At 42.8% G+C, this 18,648-nt stretch overlaps 1 protein-coding gene and 1 long non-coding RNA gene across 10 annotated transcripts in view; one reads left to right on the top strand and one right to left on the bottom strand.

The window, feature by feature from the left end:
* The window catches only part of LOC100986938 (uncharacterized), a 114,787-nt gene extending 104,897 nt beyond the window's left edge, over positions 1-9,890 (bottom strand). The window contains exon 1 of the long non-coding RNA XR_008620464.2: positions 9,808-9,890. This is a non-coding gene — a long non-coding RNA (uncharacterized LOC100986938). The remainder of the gene's footprint in view (positions 1-9,807) is intronic.
* Positions 9,891-10,046: 156 nt separating this feature from the next.
* The window catches only part of USP44 (ubiquitin specific peptidase 44), a 35,610-nt gene continuing 27,008 nt past the window's right edge, over positions 10,047-18,648 (top strand). For 4 of the 9 annotated variants that reach the window (XM_003808252.5, XM_055096007.2, XM_034934259.3 and 1 more), the window contains exon 1: positions 11,144-12,849. The gene's annotated coding sequence lies outside the window, so the exon portion shown is untranslated. Of the gene's footprint in view, positions 10,337-11,143; positions 13,096-13,211; positions 13,639-14,633; positions 14,720-18,648 lie in introns of those variants that run through there. The other 5 variants (XM_055096004.1, XM_003808251.5, XM_008960330.5 and 2 more) reach the window with 5 other exon arrangements.

The raw sequence follows: 18,648 nt of genomic DNA, 5'->3' as shown, positions 1-18,648 counted from the left end.
CAAAGCTCCCAGCTGAATAAAGCCCTTCCTTCTTTAACTTGGTGTCTGAGGGGTTTTGCCTGTGGCTTGTCCTGCTACACTATAACTTCTTAAGTTATCACAGTCATCCATATAAGAGGTATGGTGCCTTGGACCAAGATGGAAGTGATGAGAAGTAATTGAGTTTTGGATGTATTCTGAAAGTAAAGCTAACAGGATTTGCTGACCAGTTGAATATACAGTGTGTGAAAAGGAAAAGCTGGGATTTTGGCCTGAGGGTGGAGGTGCCATTTACTGAGATGGGGAAGACTCTAGGAGGAACAAATTTGGGTGGAAATACCAATATCTTTTTGTTAAATATAGGTAATAGTTTCATAGAGCTACCATAGGAAAATCCCACAGACTGGTTTGCATAAACAATAGAAATTGGCCGGGCGCAGTGGCTCATGCCTGTAATTCCAGCACTTTAGGAGGCCGAGGCGGGTGGATCACAAGGTCAGGAGATCGAGACCATCCTGGCTAACAACAGTGAAACCCCCTCTCTACTAAAAATACAAAAACATTAGCCAGGCATGGTGGTGGGCGCCTGTAGTCCCAGCTACTCGGGAGGCTGAGGCAGGAGAATGGCATGAACCTGGGAGGCAGAGCTTGCAGTGAGCCGAGATCGCGCCACTGCACTCCATCCAGCCTGGGCGACAGAGTGAGACTCCATCTCAAAAAAAAAAAAAAACAAAAAAACAAACAGAAATTTATTTTCTCATAGTTCTGGAGGCTGGAAATCCAAGGAGGTATCAGCAAGTTTGGTTTCTTCTGGAGCCTCTCTCCTTGGCTTTCACACAGCCACCTTCTCACTGTGTCCTCACGTGGCCTTTCTTCCTCTGTGCTCACAAGCCCCTGGTATCTCCTTTTTGTGTGTCCAAACTTCCTCCTCTTAGAAGGACACCAGTCAGACTGGATGAGGGTCCACCCTAAGGGCCTCATTTTAACTTAATCACCGTTTTAAAAGACCTTTTCTCCAAATATTTCTAAATCTCGCATCCTGAAGTACTGGGAGTTTGGCCTTTACGTATGAATTTTGAGGGGACAAAATTCAGCTCATAATATTAAGTGGGTTATGTGAAGTGTGAAGTACTTGTTAGATATCCAAGTGGAATTGTAGAGCAAGCTTTTGCATAGATGAATCTGGAGTTCCTGGGAGATGTCCAGGCTGAAAATATAAGTGTTCGAGTGATCGATGTATAGATGATATTTAAGACCCTAAGACTGGAAGAAGTCATCAGTGATCTCACTGATCACTGTGAGCAGAGTGAAGAGAAAAAAAGTTAATAACTGAACACTGTAAGAATGTCTAAATGTCATAACATCTAATAAACAGCAAACTTTGTTATGACATTTAGACATTCTTACATCCAGGAGCAATTTTGCAGTGGCTAGGATTTGAGGAACCTAGACAAGGAGACCCCAGAAGAAGAGGAAGGAGGAAATCAGAGAAGCGTGGTATGCTGGAAACCAAGGGAAGAAGGTATTTCCAAGAGGGGTTAATGATGTGTCAAAACATTTGTCACATTGTGGATTTATAATGTGGAGGTCATTACTGACCTCCACAAAGTAGTTTTGATGGCATTTTGATGATGAGAGAGGGTTCAAGAGAGAATGGGAGGAGAGGGAAGCAGAGAATGTAGAAATTAATTGAAAGGGGACCAGGCACGGTGGCTCACACCTGTAATCCCAGCACTTTGGGAGGCTGAGGCGGGCAGATCACGAGGTCAGGAGTTCGAGACCAGCCTGTCCAATATGGTAAAACCCCATCTCTACTAAAAAATACAAAAATTAGCTGGGCATGGTTGAACATACCTGTAGTCCCAGCTACTTGGGAGGCTGAGGCAGGAGAATTGCTTGAACCTGGGAGACGGAGGTTGCAGTGAACTGAGATCGCACCACTGCACTCCAGTGTGGGCGAAAGAGTGAGACTCCATCTCATAAAATAATAATAATAATTAATTAATTGGAAGAGATAGGTCAAGAGAGGGGTAGGGGTGTGTGTGTGTGTGTGTGTGTGTTTAAACATTTGTTTGCTGTTGGTAATGAGTCAATAGAGAGGGAATATTTGATAATACAGAAGAAAAAAGGAAATTGCTCAAATAACATCTTTGAATAAGTTTAAAAATGTGGGATCTAGCAAAAATGGGAGAACTGGCCTTAAAAAGAAGCATAACTGGAAGTGGTGGCCTGTAATCCTAGCACTTTGAGAGGCCGAGGCAGGCAGATCATCTGAGGTCAGGAGTTCAGGACCAGTCTGGCCAACATAGTGAAACTCTGTCTCTACTAAAACTACAAAAATTAGCCAGGCATGCTGGTGGGCACTTGTAATCCCAGCTACTCGGGAGGCTGAGGCAGAAGAATTGCTGGAACCCGGGAGGCAGAGGTTCCGGTGAGCCAAGATTGCGCCACTGCACTCCAGCCTGGGCGACAGAGCAAGACTCTGTCTCAAAAAACAAACAAACAAACAAACAAAAATTAGCCAGGTTTGGTGACATGTACCTGTGGTCCCAGCTACTTGGGGTGCTGAGATGGGAGGATCACTTGAGCCCTGAAGATGGAGGTTGCAGTGAGCTGAGATTGCACCACTGTACTCCAGCCTGGATGTCTCAAACCAAAAAAAAAACAAACAAACAAACAAAAAAAAAAACAAGTAGCATGGACAGTTAATGCATAGTAACAGCAGGATGGAAGGCTAAGTAGAAGGGCAGAGAAGCAAGTAGTGAGTATATATGGGGATAAACACCCTCGTGCTTCAATTTTCAAAATGAAGAAAGGCTATCACCTGAGCGTGAGGCTGAGAGAAGAACTGTTGAAATGTTGGTGAACAACTTGAAAGTATGAAATAGTCATCTAAGAAAATGGAAGAATACATAAACTAGAGGTATACAGGAAGATTTCCAGGCAGCATGATGGGTTCACGTAAAGTGGGGTCAGTCATCACATCATGGTTGTTTTTTTCTAGCCTCATCAGCCTGCTTGGATGGAGCTGTAGAGCAGGTGGGAGAGTTGAATTTAAAGAGTATAGATGTTTGTCAAGAGAAAGGCACAAGGGAGTTGATGTATGTGTGAGAGTCATTGTAATGATGGATCATAGAATTTAAACACACATATCACTCTCATAACATTTTCCGCACTGTGCTAAAATTACTGTGTCTTTCCCACTGTTCCCAAGACAGAAGCTGTGGCTCTTTGGTCCTTTAATCCACAGTTCACAAGCCAGGGATGAATGCACAAAATCCATCCCACAGATGTGTTTTGTTTGACCCATAGAGTGATGGAAAAAAAATTTGAGCAAATATTTGACAAGTAGTAAGTTTGATATCAATGAATTCATTTACATGAGCTTTTTCAGGGCATTTCTACTTACACAATGTATACACAGTCACACCCACACTGATTCACTCATTTAAATCACCTGCCTGTAGCCGAGTGTGGTGTCACATACCTGTAGTCCCAGCTACTCAGGAGGCTGAGAGGGGAGGATCACTTGAGCCTGGGAATTCAAGGCTGCAGTGAGCTATGATCATGCCACAGCACTCTAGCCTGGGTGACAGAGTAAGACCCTGTCTCTAAAAAACTAAAATCAATTATCTGCTTGGCACAGAACGAAAATTCAAATGGTTGGTTTTGCCGAAGAGAAGGGTTAAAAAAAAAAAAGAGTCTGGAGAACAAGGTGACCGACAGGTTCGTACAACTTTTCCTAGGGTTGGCTCTATGAAGGAACATATATTTTGACATGTATAAATGCATAAAACACCTCAGATAACTTTCAAAGGAGGCTGATCTTTTCCCTAAGCACAGAATTGATCACAGAGTCATTCTTCCCAGAGAACTGTTAGGTTGTTAGGTTTTCAGTAGATATTTAAAATGTTTAACTTGGAGGCCAGTGGATCACTTGAGGCCAGGAGTTCGAGAGCAGCCTGGCCAACGTGGCAAAACCTCATGTCTACTAAAAATACAAAAATTACTGTAATCTCAGCACTTTGGGAGGCCAAGGTGGGTGGATCACCTGAGGTCAGGAGTTCCAGACCAGCCTGGCCAACATGGTGAAACCCCGTCTCTACTAAAAATACAGAAATTAGCTGGGTGTGGTGGCGGGCACCTGTAATCCCGGCTACTCAGGAGGCTGACGCACGAGAATCGCTTGAACCTGGGAGGTAGAGGTTGCAGTGAGCCGAGATCGCGCCACTGTACTCCAGCATGGGTGACAGAGCAAGACTCCGTCTCAAAACAAACAAACAAACAAATACAAAAATTAGCTGGGCATGGTGGGGTGCACCTGTAGTCCCAGCTACTCGGGAAGCTGAGGCAGAAGAATCGCTTGAACCCAGGAGGTGGAGGTTGCAGTGAGCCGAGATCACACCATTGCACTCCAGCCTAGGCGACAGAGTGAGACTGTCTCAAAAAATAAAAATAAAATAAAATGTTTAACTTCTTGATTATAGGTAGTCCTAGATTAAAAGTTTTGCATCTCACTGAGATCCCTCTTTGTATTTCCCCAAAGACACAGTGAGTGCCCCAATCTTGATCTGGCCTCCCACAGGCAGCCTACTACCCATACACCTTTCTCACCCTTCCCTCTCCCTCCCAATCACAATTTAACAACATGCTTTCAACTTTCTTCAGGACATGACAAACTTACCTAACTCATTAATTTGTACTAAGGTATTAGCACTAATAAGGATTTACCAAATTATCTCCTCCCAGATTTTCATTTTACCCTAGGACCTTAAGTAGTTTAGTAATATGGGCATTTTTGACCCCAAAAACTGGGCCAAGGACATTTGGTCTCTCCTAGCATCCCATCACACCAACACAACAAAGGCCTACTGCGTAGGTTCTCTTGTAGGAATAAGTCTAGTCTTAATTACATGTAGACTGATATTTACTTAATTACATGTAGACTGGGAATTCAAGGCTGCAGTGAGCTATGATCATGCCACAGCACTCTAGCCTGGGTGACAGAGTAAGACTCTGTCTCTAAAAAACTAAAATCAATCATCTGCTTGGCACAGAACGAAAATTCAAATGGTTGGTTTTGCTGAAGAGAAGGGTTAAAAAAAAAAAGTCTGGAGAACAAGGTGACCGACAGGTGCGTATAACTTTTCCTAGGGTTGGCTCTATGAAGGAACATATATTTTGACATGTATAAATGCATAAAACACCTCAGATAACTTTCAAAGGAGGCTGCTCTTTTCCCTAGGCACAGAATTGATCACAGAGTCATTCCTCCCAGAGAACTGTTAGACTGATATTTAACAAAACAATATGGGGAAAATTATTCACTATGAGGCTAGTCAGAATTACAATTGTCTTACACAGTTTAATTTTGTGACTAATGATAAGACCACATTTTTGTCTTAAAATTTTTTTTTTTTTTTTTTTTGAGACAGAGTTTTGCTCTTGTCGCCCAGGCTGGAGTACAGTAGCATGATCTCGGCTCACCGCAACCTCTGCCTCCCAGGTTCAAGTGATTTTCCTGCCTCAGCTTTCCAAGTAGCTGGGATTACAAGCACCCACCACCACGCCCAGCTAATTTTTGTATTTTTAGTAGAGACGGGGTTTCGCCAGGTTGGCCAGGCTTGTCTGGAACTCCTGACCTCAGGTGATCCACGTTCTTCAGCCTCCCAAAGTGCTGGGATTACAGGCGTGAGCCACTGCACCCGGCCCTTTTATCTTAAATTTAATACAATGTTATGGGCATAAGCAAATAAATGTTTAAGTCATCCTTTATTACTACCATTGATTTTTAAGAAGAGATTATTTCATAGGCATTTAATGGTAAATTTATATAAATTTCCTTCTGTGATCATTCCTGTGGCATTTTGGAGTTTTCATCCAAATAGACAAAATAAAACTTTATACTTGTGAAAAACATCCCATTACATGTCATATTTCAAGCTTTTGTTTCCCCCCCTACAATGCTTGGCTCATCCTTCATTATTTTTCTAAAGATTAGGAGCCACATATTTAGGACATTTAAAAAAATCCAAGGACCAGACACAGTGGCTCACGCCTATAATTCCAGCACTTTGGGAGGCCGAGGTGGGTGAATCACCTGATGTCAGGAGTTTGAGACCAGTCTGGCCAACACGGTGAAACCCCGTCTCTACTAAAAATAAAAAAATTAGCCGGGTGTGGTGGCAGGCGCCTGTAATCTCAGCTACTCAGGAGGCTGAGGCAGGAGAATCACGTGAACCCGGGAGGCGAAGGTTGCAGTGAGCCGAGATCGTGTCATTGCACTCCAGCCTGGGCGACAAGAGTGAGACTCCATCTCAAAAAACATCCAAGAAATTAATATCAAGTATTCATTATGCTTAATTCTTTAAACACTAATTTCAAAACCAAAAATAAAATGAAATAGATAGGGACTATCTACCTTACACACAACCTCCCTTCCCCCAAAGAGTTTCCCTCAGAAATGTGGTTTTCAAGGCTGGGTGCAGTGGCTCACGCCTGTAATCCCAGCACTTTGGGAAGTCCAGGTGGGTGGATCATTTGAGCTCAAGAGTCCAAGACCAGCCTGGACAACATAGTGAAACCCCATCTCTACAAAAAATACAAAAATTAGCTGGGTGTAGTGGCATGTACCTGTAGTCCCAGCTACTTGGGAGGCACAGGTGTGAGGATTGCTTGAGCCTGGTAGGTCAAGGCTGCAGTGAGCTGAGATCACGCCACTGCACTCCTGGGTGGCAGGAAAAAAAATGTGGTTTTTCTAGGAGTTAATCACTGGTTAGCTAAGGAAAAGAGGCTTACAGACACTATTTACAGATGACTAAATCAATGATTGCTACCACGAGGTACCTTGGCCTAAAAAGAAGCAACCTTAAGATGGCAGAGAAAAGCAGGTTGATCATCCTAGCTCTTACACATGAAGAATTGTTAGCTCTTTTTATTGTATGCATACATCCTGAATAGACAGTTTGTGGTTTCTTTTAAATGATGCAATATCACGCTGTATTAAGGGGGCCTTCTATTTACTTTTCTTATCTTTTACAACCCAGGAGCGACACTGCAGGATTTCAATTTCCAAATGGTTTGGCAAGATGTAAATAATTATACAAATAGCTACAGTTATCCATCTACACTTTCCTCATTCTATTATTTAAAAAAAAAAAAGAAATGGGTTTAAAAACACGTATAGAGTATAAAAACAAAACTTGGGTACCCCAATAATCTCTCCCTCATGAAAAGTTACTAGTATCTTTTTGGCATGGTTTACTAAAACTTTAAGAGTTGAAATTTCCACCTGTAGTGCCTTTTCTTTTCTCCCCCTCTCTCCCTCTGCCTTTCCAGATCCTTTCCCTCCCTACTATGAGAGAGGAAGACTAAAATAGTATTGCCATGTTTCTCAGAGTAATAGAATTAATTTTAACCTTTATAGCACTTGTCCTTGAATTGACTATTACTTTAGTACAGAAGTAAAACTTGATTTAAGGGAATACTGCTTATCTATTCTGAGTGAGGTTCTGTATTAATTGCTATAGGGGTTGTAAATATGAACAAAAGTCTGTTTCTGACTTCAAAGAACTTTACAGGGTAATAGTAAACCTAAGAGAGAAATAATGATAAACACACTGACTTTTCTCCTTACAGTTTAGGCAGGTTCCATGGACAAAACCTCATTTGGTCCTTAAAATATTATTGTGAAGAAGATAGGACAGATACTATTTTCCAAACTCTACAAATGAGATAGAAATTTTAAAAATCCTGAAAGGATTGCAAATAACTAGATAGATAAATTGTTATTATAGCTAAATGAGTTCTAATTATATATGTGCATATGTGTATATATATGTGTGTCTGCGTGTATAGTGTGTGTGTGTGTGTGTGTGTGTGTGTATTCTGCTGTCATCACCTCCCATAGCTTATCCTTGGAAAGGAAGTACCTTGGCTTAGCAAAATATCTATCCCACTGATCTGTCACAATGTTTAAAATGTCATTTTAGAAATTCCAAACTCTGGGTGTCTACAGGAGGTTCCATTAGAACAGTCTTAGAGAGAAATGGAAAAAAAAATACTAAACACTAATAATACAAAGTAGATAACTTTACTTCATAACTGAGCTCCTTAGATAATGACAGGTTGGGGCCAGGCATGGTGGCTCATGCTCGTAACCCCAGCACTTTGGGAGGCCGAGGCACAAGGATTGCTTGAGGCCAGGAGTTTGAGACCAGCCTGGGTAGCATAGGGAGAGCCCCCCTCCACCCCCACACCTCTACAAAAAATCAATTAGCAGAAGTTGTGTCGCATGCCTGTGGTCCCAGTTACACAGGAAGCTGAGGTGGGAAGATTGCTTGAGCCTGAGAGGTCAAGGCTGCAGTGAGCCATGATCACGCTACTGCACTCCAGCCTGGTGACAAAACCCTGTCTCCATTTTAAAAATAAATAAAAAGAGAGAATGAAAGGTTGGGGTACCTGTCCTGAACAAAATGGGAAGAGTTTTGATGGGAAGAGAGACAGACTGCAGTAAAGCCCTGGACACAGCATCCTGAGGATCCCTGTAAAAGTGAGTATAGAGTGGGCCAGGCGTGGTGGCTCACGCCTGTAATCCCAGCACCTGGGGAGGCCGAGGCGGGCGGATCACGAGGTCAGGAGTTGGAGACCAGCCTGACCAACATGGTGAAACCCCGTCTGTACTAAAAATACAAAAATTAACCAGGCGTGGTGGTGCATACCTGTAATCCCAGGTACTCAGGAGGCTGAGGCAGGGGAACTGCTTGAACCCGGGAGGCGGAGGTTGCAGTGAGCCGAGATCACGCCACGGCACTCCAACCTGGGTGACAGAGCGAGACTCTGTCTCAAAAAAAAAAAAAAGAAAAAGAAAAACTGAGTATAGGGTGGAGGTGGAGTGGATGTTTAAAAAGGGGGAGAAATGGACTCACTTCACAATTTTGCTTCCATTAATACCTAAACCCTGGGGCTCAGGGTTTCAGTTTCCAGTAGGCCTATGTTGGAAATTCACCTGCAAGGTACAAGTTTCCCTGACAGACCACCAAATAAACAATGGTCTTTTAAAAACAAATCAACTTTGGTACCATCTACTCAGCTGGCATTTACCTTCCTTACCTGCTACCAACCTCATTCTTAGAATTAAAGAAAAAAGGCGAATTCTAAAGCCCCTTCTACTCACTTTCCTCCACTAAGGCCATAGCTTACATCTGCTGCTCTTTTTTCCATACTCCTTTTTTCTCAACTCCTTTCTTTCATATTTGCCAGAAATTTAAGGTCGTTTGGGTTCCTCTCATTTAAAAAGTTCAACTGAAGTGTGTTGCTACACCTTAATCAAAAGTTTATGGCTGAGTTATTTAGCGTTTCTTTACCCACTTCCTCTGCTCAATCCTTCATCTCCTCATAACCATTGAAATGAATGCTATGAATATCTCAATGCTTAGCATGGTGCCAGGCATTTAGGTGTTGAAAAAAATGTTAAACGAGTATCAGTTATTAGGTAAGAGCATTGTCTGTAAAACTCTGAAAAGTCTTAAAAGTGATTCCTAAAATTTCACAAGCTCATAAATTCTTTAGTCTGCAATTATGATTCCTGAAATATTCTTCGATTCATGAAAGACTGGACTAGGAAATTCTAAAAATCGACATAAAGCATAAAAAGCCACTCTGAGGTTTATGAAATTTACAATGTTTTGTCTTCTTTGAATTCATTCGTACTTTTCTCTCAGGATACAAAGGGCAAAACTGTTTGTGTAGTAACTCAGAATTGAGTAGTTACACATCCGTTAGGTTTCAGAATCGTTAAAATTTTATCTGGTTTAGGAAACTGCTTACCTTGGAAGGGCAAATTGCCATTTCTCTCCATCTGGGGATCAGGGAAGCAAGGGAAGGCCCCCTAAACATCACTTCCACGCTCCTATATTATGCTAAGGAACTTCTGGTTGATTCATTAGGCATTTCAGCAGTATTTTTGGCCGGTACTAGGAACTGTGGAGAGGTATAGAAAGGGAGCAAGTGCACAGTCCCGGCCCCCAAAGAGGTTACGATGCAAATAGAAGCAGGCTCAGAACTCGGAACAAAAGCAGTGACTGCATAATAATGCACTGCTGGGGGTGGGGGATGGGGATCTGCACGCCCGGTTTGTGACTTCAGGAAAGCAGTTTCCAGGAGGTGAGAGTTTAAGCCAAACCTGAAAGAGGTTGATTTGTAATGATTTGCAGGGGGGCACTGGAGGCAGCGGCCAGGACTTTTCACTTAGGAGATCAGCATTTGCCCTGATTGAAACTGGGCGATCCTGCAGGGACTGACCTCTGAGTTATCCAAAGGCCGACCTGGGGAAAGACTGATTTTGAGGTTTTAATAGGTAAGTTTGGGGACATCATTGATGAAGGTGGGCAGGGAAGGAGGCTTTTTTCTTTTCTTTTTTTTAATGTTACAGTAAAAAGCTTAGATTCGATGAGACGGGTTAAAAAACAAATAGGAAAATTTAAGGAGAAGAATGACTATGATTGCTATGTAAAAATAAAATTGCAATAGAGAGGTTCTGGAGCTCAGGAAATGAGCTAGAGCATGCTATAATTTAGGCCTAGATAGTGAAGATCATGAATAAAATGGTAGCTGAGGAAATTTCAAAGTTGAATAAGTAGTAATAAGTATGAAGAAAAAGCTAAACTACAAACATCTGCTCTTTAATTACTAACACTAGTAATGAGAATTTCTTGTCTCCAGCCTCTTCCCTTCCCACTCCGCACCTCTTCCTAACTTACATCATTGTATTAAGGCATTTTATTGAAGACACTATTCAGCACTCTCCACCTATGCCTTACACGGCTTGCCTTTGCTTTTCTTCCCATTTCACTTTTTCTCTTCATTTATTCACATCATTTTAGTCCTTAAAAGACCCCGCCCAATTACTAGATCAGAGGGAGGCAACTAAGACTCTTCATATCTCCCAAACGACCTTCCAGAATGGTTTTATGGCATTATAATAGGAAAGCAAGCGTTTTGATTTTTCTATTATTAATATTTTGCTTTCAAGGAATTACAGGAAAAACCATATTGCATGCCAGAAATACTTAAATTTTAAATATTTCATCTTAAGAGATGCCCTCGTGTAATGCTTTTAATGCATTTGAGAAATTCAGGTGGTGGGCAAAAGTACAACATAGAGGTTAGATGTTTTGAGTGGGAGAAGTGCACTGGGGTCATTATTGAATCAGAATTATTATGCACTTAAATATACAGAAAAAAGAACAAAATGAGTATTAAACTATGCAAATTCATCCCTTTAATCTTTATTTGCATGACTACATTTTATGCAGTTGTAACCTTAATGTACATATTTGGTATTTTTTTCAAACATGAATTGATTAGACATTGTTGCTATTTTGTATCTATTTTGTTAACATAAGAACTTCCTGTATTATATCAGATTTTTTTTTTTTTTTTTTTTTTTTTTTTTTTCTGAGACGGAGTTTCGCTCTTGTTGCTGCCCAGGCTTGAGTGCAATTGTGGATCTAGGCTCACCACAACCTCCGCCTCCTGGGTTCAAGCGATTGTCCTGTCTCAGCCTACCGAGTAGCTGGGATTACAGGTGCCCGCCACCAGGCCCAGATAATTTTTGTATTTTTAGTAGAGACAGGGTTTCACTATGTTGGCCAGGCTGGTCTCGAACTCCTGACCTCAGGTGATCCACCCGCCTTGGCCTCCCAAAGTGCTGTGATTACAGGCGTGAGCCACTGCGCCTGGCCTCTATGTCAGACCTTAATTAGCCATTTCTTGTTTGTTAGAATCCTGTGCCGCTCCTTCTTGCCTTTTACAGTGTTTGGATAATATGCTGTGAATACCTTTGTGCACTCATTTCTTTATTCAGGTCATACCACTGAAACATACTCCCCAGAATAAAACTGATGATGAAAAGATAGGAACAATTTTATACCTTGTCTTACATATTGCAAGATTTTGCACTGCATTGATGTATTGTTAACTTTGCATGTTTGTCTTCTTTTTAAGCTCTCCTTGGAGAGTTTTTAAATTTTCAGTACACTCCAAAGGGTGGCCAAAGTAGAACTGCTTTGTCATTGAGTATAGGTTCAGTTAAAAACAACAATCTGGCTCAGAGTTGAACACAAATAATCCAATAAATATTAATGGGTTAATTTTCAGGTACCTTAGCCTTGACTTTCCTGTTTTCCAGATTTCCCCTCCTTTTCCTTTTCGGTATGTACTTCATTATTTAAATGGGCAATTTCGGGTTAGGCAGTTCTAGATAGCGGTTCCCTTCCTGTGCCCGTTCTGGAACCTCTCTCGTCCTTCTACTGTGCGAGAAAACCCAATTCACAGCCGTCATCGCCACTGAAGTTACACCCAGGGGTCGCTTCAAGAAGGAAACGTTTTCTGTAAGAATTTCTATGCCAGTGAATTGGGGAAGGTTTTAAAGATAACGGAGTTTGCCACGCGTTTCTGCCAAACAATTCGACGTTGTGTAAATCGCAGAAATTCCAGGAAGGACTAACGACGTCCGTGGATGATTCTGCGGCTCACAGGCACACAGGACACGCTGGGTTTACCCTCCCGTGTCCCGACGGCACTACAGGTGCGAAGCCCGCCCGGGGAGGCAGTGCTTGTTGTCCACGCAGACCCACTTGCGGCGCTGGGGACCGTCCGTGGCCCCGACCCCCCCACGAGGCGCGGAAGGCGGCCACCGGCAGGTTCTCGGTGCCCGCGAAGAGCCGGCGCAGGGGTGGGGCTGTGGGAGGGGGCGGGGCCTGCTGCGCGTCACGTTTGTCGTAGCCGCCGCACCGGGTCGTCGCGGCCGCCGAACCGGGGGGCGGGGGGCCGGGGTGAGCGCTAAGATGGCCGCCCCGGCTCGGGCTGGTGAGTGTGCGCGAGGGCGCGCGGCCGCGCCGATTGGCGGAGTGAGGACCCCTGCGGGAGCGGACGTGCGACGGCAGCCCCCGGGGCCGGGAGGCACCTGGGGGTCTATTCTCGCCGCGCAGGGCGCTGGGGGGTCCTGAGAGAGGGAGAGCCTGGGGCTGCGGGCGCGCGGAAGGGAGCGAGCCGAGGGGCGCGCGGCGGCGACGCGTCCGGCGAATTTTGAATTGGCCCCCCTGGGAAGTTTCGGTGGGTTCTGCGGCGCTCCGACCCTGTCCCGGCGGCAGCCTCAGAGTGCCCGGAGATGCTGCGTCAAGGCGCAGCGGGCTGGAGGGGGCGAACTGGGGGAGAACGGGCGCGGGCGAGGGCTTCGGGGACGGGAAGGGGCTTCGCGCTGATCCCGGCACGAGCGTCGTGGAGAGGTGGGCGCGGGGCTGGCACGGGCTGGGCGCTGTGTGGAGCACGCAACGCCCGGGTACAGCCGCATCCTTCCACCCGCCCGGATTACCGCGAGGTGATGCTCGAAGCCCCGGGGCGCTTCGGGAGGGCGGTTGTGGCACTCGGTTGAGGAGGAATGCGCTTCCCGGCGTCTTGCCCGCCTTCTCTCCATCGATCGGTCCCCGCGCTGCCGGCACCTGCTGCCGCTTAAAGCTTAAAAATCAGCTTCCTAAAGCCATTCCCGATGGCCTTCGATGGGAAAGAATGCCATACGGCTGAATTCATTATGGGGGATAAGAAATATGTCAGTGTGCGCGGAGGGGAACCTGTTAATACGTTCAAATTTAAGACTAGGTAAGACACCATACCCCGCCCCCATGAAAAAAGAAAGTGAACTATAGTAACTGTTTCAAATGCAAGGTTGAGCTGTTGTTAAATTCTACTGGTAGCTCGCAGTTTTTATACTGGAAGCAAAACCATTTAGGAACCCTTGGGAGATTCACTTTCTCCTCAGACCAGTCCTCAAGTCCCCCACTCCCGCCACCTTTTAAGCTTTAATTGTTGTATCTGGGCAAGTAACGGGGATTGTGAAATTTGCATGGAAATAAGACCTTCAGGTCCTGCACTTGAATTCCTTATCTGTTAAGTAGCTGCCTGTGGGGGTGAAAGTAGGGGTGGTGACTTTTGGGCCTGGAATTCCATTTTGAGTTGTGTTCAAAACGAGCATTTGGTGTAAACAAGGAAAAAGAATGGGCTGTTCACTGTGGTGAAATGCGGAAAGCCAAATAGAAGTTAAGCACATGCTTAGAGAATATTTCATAATCTCAATGAGATTCAATATTCAGTTGAATCTTGAAAGAGATGAAAATTTGTATTCTTGGAACTCTAATCGTTTTGTCCTTAATTTAGCATCTCAGGATATTTTAAAGAGCGTTTAAATGTTTTGGCACATTCAAGTTTTCTCTCCCCATTCTATCTTTTTTCATAGTAGCCATTAGTTTTGCATATGTTCGATGTCAGATTTTTCAGTCCAGTATTTATCACTGTGGGCTATCCAAATTCAAATGTAGAGATATTCTAATATTGAACAGTTAGTCCAGTGCATACAGTTTAGAAAGCTGAAATATTTTGACTACTTTGTGTATCAGTCCTGTTTTTCTTCCCAAATGTTAATTGTTTGAGATTTTTTAGCTTAAAAATGTTTAAGTGATAAATGAACCTGCATTTAGTATAATATACAATGGTACACTTTTTGGAATATTTAAAATGGAAAATCTGTTGAAGATTTGGGTTAGATATTTGAAATAAATTTTCTACCCAGTTGTCTTTCTCCCTTTTCTACAGATTTATCTTTTCTGTACTACAAAGAAAGAAAGCGTCATATCCACTCTACCAAACTTCTCCTCTACACACTTGAATCTATTACAGCGTTTTGGTGCCTAAGAGAATTTTCTGCTCATTGGGTTGTTTGAGGGCAGAGTCTGTGTTTTATATGTGTATCTCTAGTACCCGACTAACTGCTTAACGTGGAGGAAAAACCCCCGTGTAAATTTGTTGAATTGGGGTTTTGAATGGTAGAGGATACAGAAATTTGGCTTCTTGGTAGCCAAAAACAAAACAAAAAAACAAACACGTGCTTTGAAGTCTCTGTCCTTCCTGCAGTGTTAGGCAGAACAAACGTGGGTGCCAGATTCTAATGGAGTTGTCTGGTCCAGAGAGATTAGCGAGAGGCTGGGGCATGGGCTCAGGAGTCTAATCAAGATAGGAAATAAATCGTGTGCCCGAATAATTCTCTGAATTCAGTAACGGGGGACAGTTTTGCTATTAGGCCCAGCCTAAATAGGTGACAAATAACTGAAATACAGGAGGATTCTACAAATAATGGCTTTCTGGCTAAAAGATGATTGTAAAAGGTGTAACATTTACAGCAATTTTAGACGCCATAAAAAACTTTATTAGGAAGAATTCATTTTTAATGGAGTTTTACACGTCATAGGAAAAAGGTAATTTGTAGTCTAACGATATACTTGCTAGATCAGATCATAGATGTGCTGGAATGACAGAGTCTAGGCATTTTACACACAGAGTATTTGAATTCAATTTTTCAGACCCTTGGTAGGATGCTCAGTATTATTCTGAATGTTTCTCCCATTGTTACGAAGTTAGCTGCAGTAGATTGATGTGTAAATTTGTTGATGTGACACTGATGATAAATGTTTTGGAACAAAATTACTTGTTAAGTAGGGATGGGGGTGAGAAATTCAAATAACCCGGAGGCAGAAACTGCTTTCAGGAGCTTTATCTTACAACGTGTTCAACTAGATTCAATCTCTGCTTCAGGAGAGGCATGTTAGAGACATGAGGAAGGCCCAAGGGAAAAGGGTGTCCTTTATTGTTTAATGAGGAGTTCCAAGCAAGATCAGGGTAATTATAGATTCTAGATCTCTAAAGGAAGAAAGAATAACCAGGGCCTTTCTAGGGATAAAGGAAAGGAAATACATCATGATTGACATGGAGAGGTGCCAAAGCACATAATGGACATAATAGCATACCTAAGAGGGAGTAGGGAGGGTTTGAGAGCCCATTGTGTTCATTCGCTCAGTAATTTGTTCATTCAAAAATATTGAACCCCTTTCTGTGAACCAAGCACTGTGCTTGACCCTTGGCGTTTTACAAACATTTCTTAAGAGGACAGAATACTATGGTGGTTCCGTGAAGTAAATGGAAAATGGAAAATTGCTTATACGAGTGGGTAAGATTTACCCTAATTACTACAAACTATGGATAAAGTTGTTTTCATTTTTATCCAAATGCATTGTGGTGGTTAGTAATTCCTAAGGCCTACTTCCTACCGAAATTACCATTTCCTCCTATCTTTTATTATGGAAAATAACAAATCATACAACTTTTAATAGCCTGTAGAGGATCTGTTTAGTTTGTTACTGTTTAAAGAAAAATGTTTTGTTACAAAAATTATCTTCATTAAAATGGTCAACATATTCTCCCTCTGGGAGATTTCAAGTTTTTTTTTTTTCGTTTTTGTTTTTAATGAGATGGTTACTGTGACACTTTTATTTTTAAATGTATTCTATTTTATGCCCAGTGGTACTTACATTTCTTCTTTCTTTAATAGAGTTAGAATGTATATGTGTTCCGGTAACATATGAATGCCCATTTCTTATGAAAATCGTTTATATCCCAATTATGAAGAGTTTTAAAAATTAAACATTCACAATAAGATTTGTTAAAAACATCTTAACAAAAGATTTTTGGGAAGTGGTTAGTCATACATGAGAGTAGAAAAGTGTATATTGTTCCAAAGTTCAAAGGCTTTTATGTGCCATGTTAAGAAGTTTAGATTTAGCTTGTGGTCTTTCAAGACTTTAAACAATCTTAATATTTATAAAATCGTGGCTATTTTAGAAATACCTTAATATTGATAAAATTGTGGTTATAAGACACTAAGACATATAAAATGTAAATATTGTATGATGATTATTTGACTAAATATGAGCTATGGCGGGGGGAAGCTTCTTAATTAAAATGTTATCTCAGTGTCTATTCAGATTTTAACATATAGATTAATTCTTTTTTTCTTTATTTTTCCACACTATACAGATGTATAGACTAATTCTTTTTAGGAATGTATTTTTGCCATTTCCCTCATTCTGTCACTTTATTAAATAGTAATTTAATTTGACTTTTTTGTGTGTTTATTCATCATGGTAACTTCCTGACTTTCATTAAAATATTTTTTTAAAAAGGGATCTGAAAATTGAGCTACTGATTATGCCAATTAGATCTATATTACATTATTCATACCATTGACCTTTGGTACCTGATATCCTCTTGTAAGAACCTCCAGGGCTTACAGCTGTATCGTCCCTTTCCATGCTTTCTTTCCAAATGTCTTCATAAACTGAGGTTGAAAGAGAGTGGCTGGCTGAAAAGTTTATTATGTCAAAGATAACTAAAATTGGCTGGGCGCGGTGGCTCACACCTGTAATCCCAGCACTTTGGGAGGTCGAGGCGGGTGGATCACAAGGTCAGGAGATCGAGACCATCCTGGCTAACACAGTGAAACCCCGTCTCTACTAAAAAATACAAAAAATTAGCCGGGCGTGGTGGCGGGCGCCTGTAGTCCCAGCTACTTGGGAGGCTGAGGCAGGAGAATGGCGTGAACTCGGGAGGCGGAGCTTGCAGTGAGCCGAGATCGTGCCACTGCACTCCAGCCTGGGCGACAGAGCGAGACTCCATCTCAAAAAAAAAAAAAAAAGATAACTAAAATTTACAGTGGAATGTTCGTTTGTTTGTTTTTGTTTTGTTTTGGGTTTTTTTTTTTTTTTTGAGATGCAGTCTCCCTCTGTCTCCCTGGCTGGAGTGCAGTGGCGCGATCTCGGCTCGCTGCAAGCTCCACCTCCTGGTTTCACGCCATTCTTCTGCCTCAGCCTCTGGAGTAGCTGGGACTACAGGCGCCCGCCACCAAGCCTGGCTAATTTTTTTGTATGTTTTGTAGAGACAGGGTTTCACTGTGTTAGCCAGGATGGTCTCAATCCCCTGACCTCGTGATCTGCCCGCCTCAGCCTCCCAAAGTGCTGGGATTACAGGCGTGAGCCACCGCGCCCAGCCTGGGATGTTAGTTTTTGAAGTAAAAAAAATTTAGCTACCCTTCTGATTTTTCAGTAATTCTTGTAGCTTTCAAGTAGCTGGGGACTATAGTCATGCACTGCCACGCGTGGATTTTTTAAATTATTTGACTAGAGATGAGATCTCACAATATTGCTGGAAAAACATCCTTTTTGTCTCTTTTTTTCTTCTTTTTTTCTAGAGACAGGGTCTTGCTATGTTGCCCGGTTTGGGACTTACTATTTTCTTTTTCTTTCCTTTTTTTTTTTGAGAAAGAGTCTTACTCTGTCTCCCAGACTGGACTGCTGCAGTGGCGTGATCTCGGCCCACTGCAACCACCACCGCCTCCCAGGTTCAAGTGATTCTCCTGACTCAGCCTCCCAAGTAGCTGAGACTACAGATGCGTGCCACCACGCCCGGCTAATTTTTGTATTTTTAGTAGAGACGGGATTTCACCGTGTTGGCCAGGCTGGTCTTGAACTCCTGACCTCAAGTGATCCACCTGCCTCAGCCTCCCAAAGTGCTGGGATTACAGTCATGAGCCACAGTGCCCAGCAGGACTTAGTATTTTCTTTTTTTTTTTTTTGAGACAGAGTCTCCTTCTGTCACCCAGGCTGGAGTGCAGTGGTGCGATCTAGGCTTACTGCAAGCTCCGCCTCCCGGGTTCACGCCATTCTCCTGCCTCAGCCTCCTGAGTAGCTGGGACTACAGGCGCCCACCACCACACCTGGCTAATTT

Source organism: Pan paniscus, chromosome 10 (assembly GCF_029289425.2).
Source record: "Pan paniscus chromosome 10, NHGRI_mPanPan1-v2.0_pri, whole genome shotgun sequence".
Classification (NCBI taxonomy): Eukaryota; Metazoa; Chordata; class Mammalia; order Primates; family Hominidae; genus Pan; species Pan paniscus.
The sequence above is the reverse complement of the archived record's forward strand: the minus strand, read 5'-3'. Positions and strand labels throughout refer to the sequence as shown.